This window comes from Eschrichtius robustus, chromosome 9 (assembly GCF_028021215.1).
Source record: "Eschrichtius robustus isolate mEscRob2 chromosome 9, mEscRob2.pri, whole genome shotgun sequence".
NCBI classification, from domain to species: Eukaryota; Metazoa; Chordata; class Mammalia; order Artiodactyla; family Eschrichtiidae; genus Eschrichtius; species Eschrichtius robustus.
This window is the reverse complement of record NC_090832.1, coordinates 51,017,640-51,030,113: the sequence shown is the minus strand read 5'-3', so window position 1 is coordinate 51,030,113 and position 12,474 is coordinate 51,017,640. Positions and strand designations below refer to the sequence as shown.

The window sequence follows — 12,474 nt, the reverse complement described above, 5'->3', positions numbered from 1 at the left end:
CTTCCCTCCTATAACTCTTCAATGACTTCCAAATGCCCTGAGAATAGAGTCTGGGTGCCTTAACCAGATCTTCACAACCTGACTCTTGCCAATATCTCTACCCTCAACTTCTTTTATTTTGTCAAATGCACCATGCTCTCTCCTCAGTACCTTCATGCAAACTGGCCCCTCTGGTGGAAAACTTCCCTGTCCTCCCACTCTCTGCTTCATCATCTGATTAACTCCTACTTATCCTTCAGATTTCAACTTCCAAACCACTCTTTCAGAAGCTTTATCTGATCTCCCACCTTTGAGCCAATGCCCCTCTGTGCCAGTTAGGGTGCACCTGCTAGAAGTAACTAGTCATGACTTAAATCAGAAAGTGTATTAATCTTTCCAAACAGGTCTAGAAGGAGGCAGTTCATGTTGGTGCAGGCACCCAGCTCTGCCATCCTGGGTATGTCAGCAAAATGTCTCCCTCATCCTTGTAAGATGAAGACAGGAGCAAAAAAGCTTTCTCCTTAAGGGGCTTTGTCTTTTTATCAAGGAGGGAAATCTTTTTCAGAAGACTTCCAGTAGATTTTTCTTGTGTCTCACTGGCTAAAACTGAGTCGCAAGTCCATTTCAGGCCAACTAGTGGAAAAGGAAGTATGTTAGATGTGCCAACTAAATTCCACAGTGGGATTCAATGCTTCACCCAGAAGGAGCATTTGCAAAGCTGGATATAGACCAAGTAGTGCCAAGACCAAGAAGCCTGCTGGGCCCTTTGGTCCTTCTGTTTGGCCCTGTTTCTGATGGATTACCATCTTTCCCTGACAATCCTACCCTCCCCTGCCTTGTTCTTTATCCTGTTTCCTGTTCCTTCTCCCATCCTGTAAAACACTTAGGAAGAGAAGACTTCTCTTAACAGGAATATATTAACAAGGTAAGTTTGCTTTTAAATTATTATTTATTTTAATTAGTTTTATTTTATGATTGGTTCTATTTAAGAGTATTTCAATATTCATAGACAATAGCCAGCACTGGAATTTGTACTGCCTGTGACTTAGGACTCTAGGTTTCCTGTCCCAGCTATGCCACCAGTACTGTGACCTCTTAGACTTCAGTCTCTAAGACTCCCAAGTGAAGGTGATGGATTAGCTCAGGACCTTTAAAATGCTCCCAGGAGCCCTGGGTTCCTCAGAGGTACCTTGGGGCTTTTTGAGCGGAGGGGCCCAACTACATGGCCTGTAGGCAGCCCCCTGCTTGCCACCATGCTTGGCCTTGATCTGTTGGATATCTTGGGTCACTGAGTAAGATTTCATTTGCTGAAAGGCTTCTGAGGATAAAATAAATTTGGAAACGCATGAATTAGCTGATTGTTGCGGAGGTAGGCTACTAGGTGGAAGGGTTGCCAGCTGTTGGCAGGAGTTCACTCTGCCCTTGGTCTTGCTTGTAGTTCTTCCCCTAACCACCTCTCTTTCTGGCGGCCCCATCCCCATCCCACCCTCCCCATATGTTAATAGCACTGATCTAGGGTCCAGTTACATCAGGTGGTGGTTCTTCCTGTTCCTGGCCAGGAAACTTGAGTGTCCAAGGTGTTGTTACCTGAATGTCCTCTGAGTCCCTTCCTGTCATAACATCATGGTCCAGGTGTGCAAAGGAAAGCTCCTTTTCCCGTACCTGAGACACTGTCTTCAGGCTGAGGGTGGGATACAGGTTCCCCTTCTGTCTGTCACTCTCTGGATAGCCCTGGCCCTCACATCGCTGGTGCAGGAGAGCAGGGACATGAAAACCTTATTCCCTCCACGTCCTCCCGGGCTCACAGCAGCCCCTCAACAAACACTTATTTAAGGAAAGCACCAGTGAATGAATGAACAAATCATAATTTTAAAGTGAAATTTCCTATTGAATAATAAATTCAAATCAAGAGATATGTTCTCTGCCTAACTTTTAAAGGATGGGAGGAGGAATAGGAGATAAGATAAACTTAAGTTTCCATTTCCTTACCCATAAAATGGGTAAAATCCCCAATTTAAAGTTATAATATAGCTCTACCATGATGGGTTGTTAAATCTTGAGTGTGTTGAAGAGCTCTTTCCAAAATGCAGAGGCTAAACATGAAAGGCTCAATTTTTCAAAGGTAGATAAAATATTGGCACCCAAGTAAAAGAGTTTTAAAGTGAGTGGTTCACAGCTCAAGCAGAAAATTGAAATGGAGACATTTCTCTCCTTTCTATATACTGTCTATTCAGGAAGGATGCTTATACTCTCTAAGCTCTACATGTGCTGCTGGCCTGTAAACCATTCCTCCTGGGGAGAAAAGTCATTCTCCAAAGACTTCGTTCTGCATGAGCTGAATGAATGTAAAAGGTCATCCTGTAGTGGTCTATGACTAATAAAAAAAAAAAAAAAAAAGAATTTCTGTAATGCTTTCAGCCAGATTTGTCCAGAGTGCAAGGATTCAGAAGTCGGTTCCAAAGCAGCCCAAAGACCTCCAGGCTGCTGGGGGGCCCATGTGATGCAGTGATGTCCCTTGCTTTGCTGAGATCATTTCTGGTGCTCTGGAAGCAACTGGAAGTGCTAAAGGATCACTGGGGCCGACTCAAGCTGTGAGGCCAGGACATCAATTCTCCCTCTCTCCACAAACAGTTCTCGGAGCTCTATGGGTGAGTGTGCTCAGGGGGAAATTCATGTGAAGGAGTGGAACCTGGAATCTGGCAGATTACTGCCCTTGCTCTGAGGGTGACATTTGGTCCATGAATTTGGTATGCCTAGCCCCACTGATCACAGAGGAAGCTGGGCAGTATGTCTCTATGAACAGTGCTTTACAGGAAAAGCTGAGTTCTATTGACTGCAGGGACAGCCCTGGATTCCACTGAGCAACACTGTATATCATTTACCCAGAGTTCTATCCCTGGGAACTGGTGCTTCTGAAGTGTCTCTTCAGTGCTAACTCTAAGCTTTTTAGCTCATAGGATCCCAGCGAGAATTGAGTGGGGAGTGCTGCTGCCGTGACCTCCTCTCCGCTCTCTGCCCCATTAGACCCAAGTCTAATGAGTCTCTGAGAGCTTCAGGCATCACAGCCAAGGGTACAATATGGTGCAGCATGAGGTGTTTAGTCTGCAGAATGCTATGTTGTTTTCTCAACTTCAAGCCCTGGCTGGGATGACTTAGATGGCGGGAAAGGCATGTGGTTTCTGCCATGTGTCTGTAACCAAACAAGCATTCACTAAGCACCCAACCACCACCCCAGGACCTTACTGAGGGTATTAGGGCTCACTTTGGTGGTCTAGTCCAAATTGTCTATCTTATGAGTTATGACAGTCAGCTTTCCTGGTAAACAGGGAGTGAGAAGACTTGTCAATATTTTGAAGAATGAAGACTGAAATTAAATGTGCCCAATGGGAAAAGCCCTCACGATTTAATATTGACTAAGGGAGTGGTAACTGTGGTGGATTTAGATGTCGATGTAAGTGTCTGTGATAAGTTGGGAGGTTTATGCATGATGACAGGAAACAGAACATGAATGAAAAGAATTGTCAGAGAATCTGAAAGAGAAAAAATGTTTGTTAATTTCTGTCTCTCTTCTTTAATAGAACTGACATTCTCTACCCCAGCATGAAAGCTATAGCTAGGCGGATAGGGAAAGAAGATGAATTTGAAGGACTTATAATAAGTAGTAAGTCTACTCTTCTCCCCAAAGGAGCTTCAGAAATTGAAATAAAAACTCAGCAGGTATGCGGGAGCTATTTTTTTTTCTTTTTCTTTTCTTTTCTTTTTTTTTTTTTAATTATTTATTTATTTATTTATGGCTGCGCTGGGTCTTCGTTTCTGTGCCAGGGCCTTCTCCAGTTGCGGCAAGTGGGGGCCACTCCTCATCGCGGTGCGCAGGCCTCTCTTGTTGCGGAGCACAGGCTCCAGACGCGCAGGCTCAGTAATTGTGGCTCACGGGCCTAGTTGCTCCGCGGCATGTGGGATCCTCCCAGACCAGGGCTTGAACCCGTGTCCCCTGCATTGGCAGGCAGTCTCTCAACCACTGTGCCACCAGGGAAGCCCCCTCTTTTCCTTTTTAATAGATCTTTATTGGAGTATAATTGCTTCACAATACTGTGTTAGTTTCTGTTGTACAACAAAGTGAATCAGCCATATGCATACATATATCCCCATATCCCCTCCCTCTTACGTCTCCCTCCCACCCTCCCTATCCTACCCCTCTAGGTGGTCTCAAAGCACCAAGCTGATCTCCCTGTGCTATGTGGCTGCTTCCCACTGGCTATCTATTTTACATTTGGTAGTGTGTGTATGTCCATGCCACTCTAACTTCACCCCAGCTTCCTCCTCCCCCCCCCCGCCCCGACCCTGTGTCCTCAAGTCCATTGCAGGAGCTATCTTGAACTTGACTTGAAAATTTGCTTTATGACATTAGCATGTAAAACTACAGATATACCCAAGTGGTGTTTTTTCTAAGAAGATAAGTGTATATTGAGGGTTTGTAAATTGCTGAACAGACTGAGGAAACTCAGTGTGTAAAGGTATGTGGGGCTTTGATTAAGCAAATAACTACCCTTTAACATCTCAGTTCTGTAAGTCTAGGTTTTCATATTTTTATTTTCCTCAAATTAAAATGCACCACTGCAAAAAAGACAATAGAAAACATAACCACTAGCATCTTAAACATAAAATCCTGCACACAGGTATCCCCTCTGCAACACGCACACTCATGGAAGTGGAATATTTAAAATAGCTCCTGTGATTGTTTTCCCGAGAATAAGACAACACAATTTATGTACTAGTCTATTTGGTGTGTGTTGATGGTCTGTGTGGAGGGGTTGTTTTCCCAAGTGTTTGTTCCTCTTGGTCCTGGGATGCGGGCTCTGCCTGGCTGTGCTTATTGTAACAGGGAACAAAGACTCTAGCTGGTTGGGTGTAAGTGCAGAGGTGTATGTCCACTGAGCATCCAGGAGAACTCAGCACTCTCCCCCCCGCCCCCCGCCCACACACACACCCCAGTCCCAAGCCCGTTGCTTACCCTTCTGAACTCTGCTTCCTCTCTAGCACCTGGGGTCCTCTGACAGGGAGAAACGTGGGCTTTGCAAGCATAATGGGTAGAGTAAGGGCTCAGGGGTATTGGGACACAGTTTTTTCTTGATCATGTATGGAGTTTTAAATCTTCCCGTGAAATCCTCTTTGGTAACTAAATTGAGTTTCAGACCTAAGCGCTTCTTATAATAACAGCTCGAAATTCTTGGCCGCATTTAGAGACTCCAAAACACAAGAGGTCTCTTCAGACATTGAGCACTTTGCAATTTAGCAGAACCTGGTAAAAAGGGATATATTTTATCAATCAAGATGTGGGCCAGGAAAAAAAGATGTCTGTCTCCAAAAAGGTGCATCTACCCCACTTGGGAACCCAAAAAAAGGAACCGTTTCTTCTTCCCCAGGAGAGAGTAACAAAAGGACAGGACCCAGCCCAAGGCCCTTATGCAAGAATTTAGGAGCCTAGAGTATAAGCTAATAGTGGAGAGTGAGTGGCTCTCAAACTGCTTACTCTATCTTCAGAAACTTCTGGAAAATTTTGAAATTCATATGATCCAGGAGGTATTAAGTTAACAGAGAGATAACACTGGTTGTATCAGAAAAGTCCAAGGAGCAGCATACTCTCCCTATAGGTAAAGTATGTTTATTTTATTACTTTATAAAATAACATTTTTATTATTTTTTCCTAATTATGAAAGCAATCCATGTGTCCATATTCATGGAAAAACAAAAACAAAAACACTACAATACCCAGAAAATAGTATAAAAATTACTTTTTAACACCTTGGCCCAAGAAATAAGTACTTAAAAAAATTTTTTTTTATTGAAGTATAGTTGATTTACAATGTTGTATTAGTTTCTGGTGATTCAGTTATATATTCTTTATCAGGTTCTTTTCCGTTGTAGTTTATTATAAGATATTGACTATAGTTCTCTGTGCTCAGAGAGAAGTACTTTTACCGTTTTGATATATATTCTTGACTTAAAGGGCTTTTAAGTAGAAAACATTTATAAACTTCAGTCTCTGCTGATTAACTCATAGCTGAAATAAAGTTGAAATGGGGGAAACACATAAAGCTTTTTCTTATGTATAAGCGTATATAAATATATATCTTAGAAATACATATATTTGGGGTGGGAAGACAATCAAAATTGTTTCATTTGAGGTCTAAAGTCAGGGTGACTTAATGGGCAAGTGACTAGTGCACTCCCACAGGACTCTCACAGGGGCACTTGGGGTTTAATGCTTTGTAGGTTCCATCTTGTACTCTTCATTTTCACTTAGAATTTGTATTTTGTAAGTGGCATCCAGTGAGTCAATGGAGGATGCACCAAAGGCTTGTAGCCTGGGCTCACACGCACTCCTGCTGCCTCCCCACCTTGCCAGGAGGAGTTCTCAGCTGCCTGTTCCTCTGCCCTCTGGCACCCCAGGCACCACGAACTTCCCCCTCACCATCCGCATCCAGCAATGGCTGCCACTCCCCACCTAGTGGGGGCCTGAGCACAGCGAGGGCATGTGTAGGGCATGTGTACCTGACAGCATTTCAGGGACCCCAGACTGGCAGCACCAGGCTATGTTTGATGGGTGACTCACTGGGTGTGAGCTTGTTGCCCATCCCTGGGAACCTAGAATATCCCAGGGCAGAGGTTGCAATACCCTTGGGGTTGCCCATCCGCGGTAGATAGGAGCAATGGGCCTGCAGGAAGAGGAGACATCCAGCTCAACTTCTTCGCCCCTGGCTCGGCACGAAGCCTCAGTCCAGTAGCTAGTAGACCAGGTACATTCATGCACCAGTCACAGGGCGGGGCCCCTGGTGCCTATGAAGGTTCTACTTGCCCTGAGCGCATCCCCATGCCAAGGAGCCAACATTAAAAACAAAAACACTGTGACAGGTCAAGAGAGAGACTGAAGAAGAAAGAAGAACATTTTATATTTTAGTACCTTTAACGGCACTTTTTTCCTGCTTTTTTTTTTTTTTAATAAATTTATTTATTTATTTATATTTATTTTTGGCTGTGTTGGGTCTTCGTTTCTGTGCGAGGGCTTTCTCCAGTTGTGGTGAGCGGGGGCCACTCTTCATCGCGGTGCGCGGGCCTCTCACCGTCGCGGCCTCTCCCGTTGTGGAGCACAGGCTCCAGACGCGCAGGCTCAGTAGTTGTGGCTCACGGGCCTAGTTGCTCCGCGGCATGCGGGATCTTCCCAGACCAGGGCTCGAACCCGTGTTCCCTGCATTGGCAGGCAGATTCTTAACCACTGCGCCACCAGGGAAGCCCTTTTCCTGCCTTTTGAACAAGGTCTGCGTTTTTATTTTTCATGGGGCACGATAGATTATGTGGCTGGTCCTTTCTGAACTACAGTGTCTACCCCTAACTCCTACTAATTCTGTAGGAAAATCCACAACCTTTGAGCTAAGGGGAGTTGTTTGACTGACAAAATAAATAAGGGTTTCCTTTTGAGACAAGGTTCACAGACATTGTAATGTTAATTAATAACCTCTGTGGGCATCTAAGACACTGTGGTTTTATCAGTGCTTCGAGTAACTGAATTCTGTAAGCAGGACTTTGGGAAAAGGCTGTGCAGTGAGAGAGCAAGCCCCCACCAAATGGGCATCTCTGACTGTCACCAGAGAGTGGAGTGTGGTTGAGCTCCGATTACAGAACATTTAACAAGACACAAAGCGTCTGTTGTTTGTGCCGTGTTTGCTGCATCCAGGCGGTTCCCTTCCGAGTCCTTGGAGAAAATCCACAAGCACACGGCAGGTGCAACCATCTGCACTTTTCAGGGCTGTGATGCTTCTGAGAAGTCCGGGTGGGGGCCCAGGGGAGGAAGTGTCTTTGCTTTGCAGCTGTGCTGTGTGTTGCCTTGTGCAGGGTGCTTGTCAGCTGTGCTTGGAAAGGGCCTTCAGTAAGGGGCTGGTGGGAGTCAGGCAAAGGGGAGGGGTAGAGTTATTTTTAATGGTGGTAAGGTTGATATTACCAAACCTTACCAAAACCTAGAGTATACTGGCCAATTCTAAAGTCTTGTTCAGATTCTGTACTCTTAAGATTTTTAAAATAAATGCCAGTAATGAGGGTGTTTTGTTATTGTTGGTTTTTGTTTTTGAATCATGGTTCAGCATGATTCGGTGGAGAGGCCTGGGTCTCCTGTGCTGAGTTCCCCCAGTACAAGTGATGGAGTCCCCACTGTGTGCTAGGGGTGTTTTTATATTCTTCGACTTAGTCTTCCTGAGACCTCTATGAGCTGGGTGTGTGGAAGAGGGTGATAAAACCTTGGAACTCACACTCACCTACTGCTCATCTCAGCAGGAAGAAGCAGCCATAGTGGATTGGGCTTCCAGCAGGGGCTGCTTCTTCATGCAGAGATCACCATTTGTGGTCAAGGTTAGCTTGGGGCTAGGGGTTTCTCCAGAGGGAGTTGGGAATGGAGAGTATTGAGAACAGGGGACATCACAGGCTCAAATACTTCTCCCCTATTTCCTTCCCTCCTCCCCACCTTGTCTTGGAGCTTAATCTTTTTATACAGCTTCTGAATGAGCTTCCAGTTTGTCAGTGAGCATCTGAAAATGTGGCAGCCACACCTGGTCTGGTGCTAGTTCTTGGTAGCTTGTGCTCCCCTGAGAGTGATCAAAAGCAGCCCCAGATATCCTCACTCAGCCTCAGGGCTTGCTTAACAAAGAGATGGGCTCCACTGATTCAAAAAGGCTCTGCCATTCCCCATCTTTGACATTTTGGCATTGAAGTAATTTTTAATTGATTTTCTAAATTTCTCTGAGCAGTTTATAAGGCCAGCAGCCTCCAAAGTGGAGGCATATATCCCAGGGGTGTGGGAAGAAAATACTAGAACTTCTAAATAGATTACATCTGTCTATAAGAAGCCCATGTTACACTCTACACTAAGGTGTCCTGAAGTGACCACGGGGAGGCAATACGCAAGAGAATAATAAGAAAGAGTAGAGTTGACAGTACTAATCCTAGTACATGCTTATCTTGAGCCACATTATGAGGTTAAATAAGATAACCTAATCACATCTAAGAAGTCAGACAAAACTTTTTTTTAAGTCAAAGAAACTATTGGGAATGTGGATTGAGATTCATTCTTATTGTTGATGAATCTCACCCTATGTACATCATGCTTTGCAATATTAGCCATTGATAGTACTGGAGGTAGTTATGAATACATAAACAGGCATATGTTAAAGGTGAGTGAACAAAAATGCTTTTCTTGAAGGAAGCACAATCAAAACATTTGGGAGAACATGGGCTAAGTCAGCATTTCCCCGGCAGTGTGCCCTGGAATACTAACTCCTCAGCATGTTAATGCAGTAGTTCTCCCAAACCCCTTCACTAACAGACCCATGGATTACCTGAAGCTTTCCATTCCCTTGGTAGCACAAGCCAGCAAAGTACTCACTAATCACAGCCTTTGGGTTGCATACGTTTACCTAGCATCATTGATCGTTGTTTGCTCCAAACCTGTTTGTGCCAGTTTTACTTGTCATTGTGTTTGAGTAATTTAATGATTATGTAAACCAATGAAATAGGAGTACAAAAAGAAAGATCTGTTCTCTAAAAACTAAGTTGAAATAGATAAACTGTGGTACATCCAGTCAATGGAATATTACTGAACACTAAAAAGAAATGAGCTATCAAATCATGAAAAGACATGGAGGAAGCTTAAATGTATGTTACTAAGTGAAAGAAGCCAACTGAAAAGGCTACATATTGTATGATTCCAACTATGTGACATTCAAGAAAAGACAAAACCAGGGAGACAGTAAAAAGATCAGTGGTTGCCAGCAGTTGAGAGAGGAGAGAACAATGAATAACAGAGCACAGAGGATTTTTAGGGCAATGAAACTATTCTGTATGATACTACAGTAGTGGATACATGCCATTATACATGTGTCCGACCCATAGTTTCACAAGAGTGAACCGTAATGTACACTGTGGACTTTGGATGATAGTGATGTGTCAATGTATGTTCATCAGTTGTAGCAGATGTACCACACTGGTGCGGGATGTTGATAGCCGGGGAGGCTGTATGTTTTGGGTGAGGGTGCAGGGGATTTATGGGAACTCTCTGAATTGTCTGTTCAATTATTCTGTGAACCTAAAACTTCATTTAAAAAACAAAAAATAATGCTTTTTGATTGTTTCATGGTCTTTAAGATTTCTCTCCATAAAAAGAAACACACCAAAAAACACACACACACTAGAAATTGTAGACCACACACTATGTATTATGATTTATAGAGGAAAGATGGTACAGAACTCCAGTGAGTGGTTACATACAAAGAAAAAGCCTAGGCTCTATGTTAGAAGATTGGCAAATGTTTGTATATTTGTGTATTTTTAATTTAAATAAAATGTTTAAGATAGTGCATGTCATTTTTTAAGCATTCTCTGGTTTAACAGACTTCTTATGATTGACCAACCAACTCTTAGTCTTGATTGCATTGGACAGGAGGATTTCTACTGTGTTTTGCAGGGGTTAGGGAAGAAGGGTTTTATTTGCTTTTTAAAAATAAGTTTGGGAAACTGGGAGTAAATAATGTTAGAAAGGTACCTTTACTCCAGACTTTCTCAGAGACTTTACTATCCTACTGTGTGTTGAATCTCCAGAGAGAGAGTATGAAATGTTCTTTGAATTTATTTGACCACAGAACCCTTTTATTCCCTTGGGAATATCTTTCATCACCTCAAAGAACTAGTGTTCTGGGGAGCAGTTTGAGAAACACAGGAGTACAAAATTCACACATATGCTTGAAGCAATAAGGTTTTCAACCTACCCATTGCCCCCAGCCACCCAGCTGATCAAGAGAACAACTGTGATTGGCAGTTGTGTGCCTTCAAATTTCAGTTCTGCCTTGGCTTAGGATGCAGGGGCCGCTCAGGTGCAGAGCGTTGGTGGTTGTGTTAGAGACGTGAAGTGCTGCCAAACCAAGATGCCCTTCAGAGGGAGGGGGCTGTGTGGGTGTGGGGTGTTCAGAGAGGAAGAGAGACGAAGTGGTTTGGCCACCAGGAAGTCAAAGTTTCCTTCAGTCAAATGACTTAGGAACAGAGTGAGAGGGAAGAAAAAACCCTAATTGTACCCCCAGTGTGCTATCTCCCTCCCACCTCCATGCTTTGTCTTAAAGAAGCCATGCACACACACACACTGAAAATGGGACACCTTTGGAGACCACCAACACCACCTGGCCAGGAACTGTTTCTCTTGGATGAATTCTTCTCATCCTGACTTCGCCTGACTCCTGCCTACAGATGCAGGTGCATGTCTGAACTTGAACTCAGGAGGAGGAAGCATGCCGGGAAGAATTCCCAACACTTCAGTAAACTATTACCCCCTCAGGTGAACCCATAGCTAAACCCCAAACCAGCTCTGTGGGCATTTGCCAGGCGAAGATCCCCAAACTAGAAGTGTGTGGCCCCTCGCAAGGCTTATCTGTGAACCAGAGACCTGCCAGGCGAGTACCCTGGAAAAAGTATCCAGTTTCTTATCTGAACATTTCTGAAACATACATGAGCTCTGTCTTGTCAAAGTTTAGACTTATGGAAGTCTTAAACATCTTAGAAGCATGAACTTCTAGGCACAACATTAACTCTTGGATTTTCTACTTCAACTATGCTAGGACAGTGGTGATATGTCTATTCACCTTTATTATTAAAGAAAAACCAAAATCAGATTTATTTGTTTATGATGGAAAGTAGCCAATTGTAGAAGAGATGTGGAATTCCATTTTGAAAAACAGGACCCCTGATAAATAATAAGTGCAAATACCAGAGGCTCCTGCTCTGTCATGTCCACATTTCTGGGAGGATTTTGCTGGACGCTTTCTCTTGTGTACACTGAGTCTCCCGTCAGAAAATGAAAGTATGAGTAGGAAATCTCTTCTAAAATTAGAAACAGGTGGGGGCAGGGAGAGGCCCTGTGGGTACACTTGCTGGTGGCCAGCCCCACCCCCAACAGAAAAGGGAGTGGGGCAGGGCTTGGCTTCCACCTCTGACGCCATAGGGCTCTGTCAGCTTCAGGACTCCCCCGGAGTGGGAAGAGGAGAGAAATAGGTGAGGTAAAATTTACAAACAGCTCATGCAGCTCAATATCAAAAAAACAACCCAATCCAAAAATGGGCAGAAGACCTAAATAGACATTTCTCCAAAGAAGATATACAGATTGCCAACAAACACATGATAGAATGCTCAACATCATTAATCATTAGAGAAATGCAAATCAAAACTACAATGAGATATCATCTCACACCGGTCAGAATGGCCATCATCAAAAAATCTAGAAACAATAAATGCTGGAGAGGGTGTGGAGAAAAGGGAACCCTCTTGCACTGTTGGTGGGAATGTAAATTGATACAGCCACTATGGAGAACAGTATGGAGGTTCCTTAAAAAACTAAAAATAGAACTACCATATGACCCAGCAATCCCACTACTGGGCATATACCCTGAGAAAACCATAATTAATAAA

General features: G+C 43.7%; 1 pseudogene; it reads left to right on the top strand.

Annotated features, from left to right (window-relative positions):
- Positions 1 to 2,485: 2,485 nt before the first annotated feature.
- Positions 2,486 to 12,474, top strand: part of LOC137769546 (coiled-coil domain-containing protein 162-like) — a 43,325-nt pseudogene continuing 33,336 nt past the window's right edge.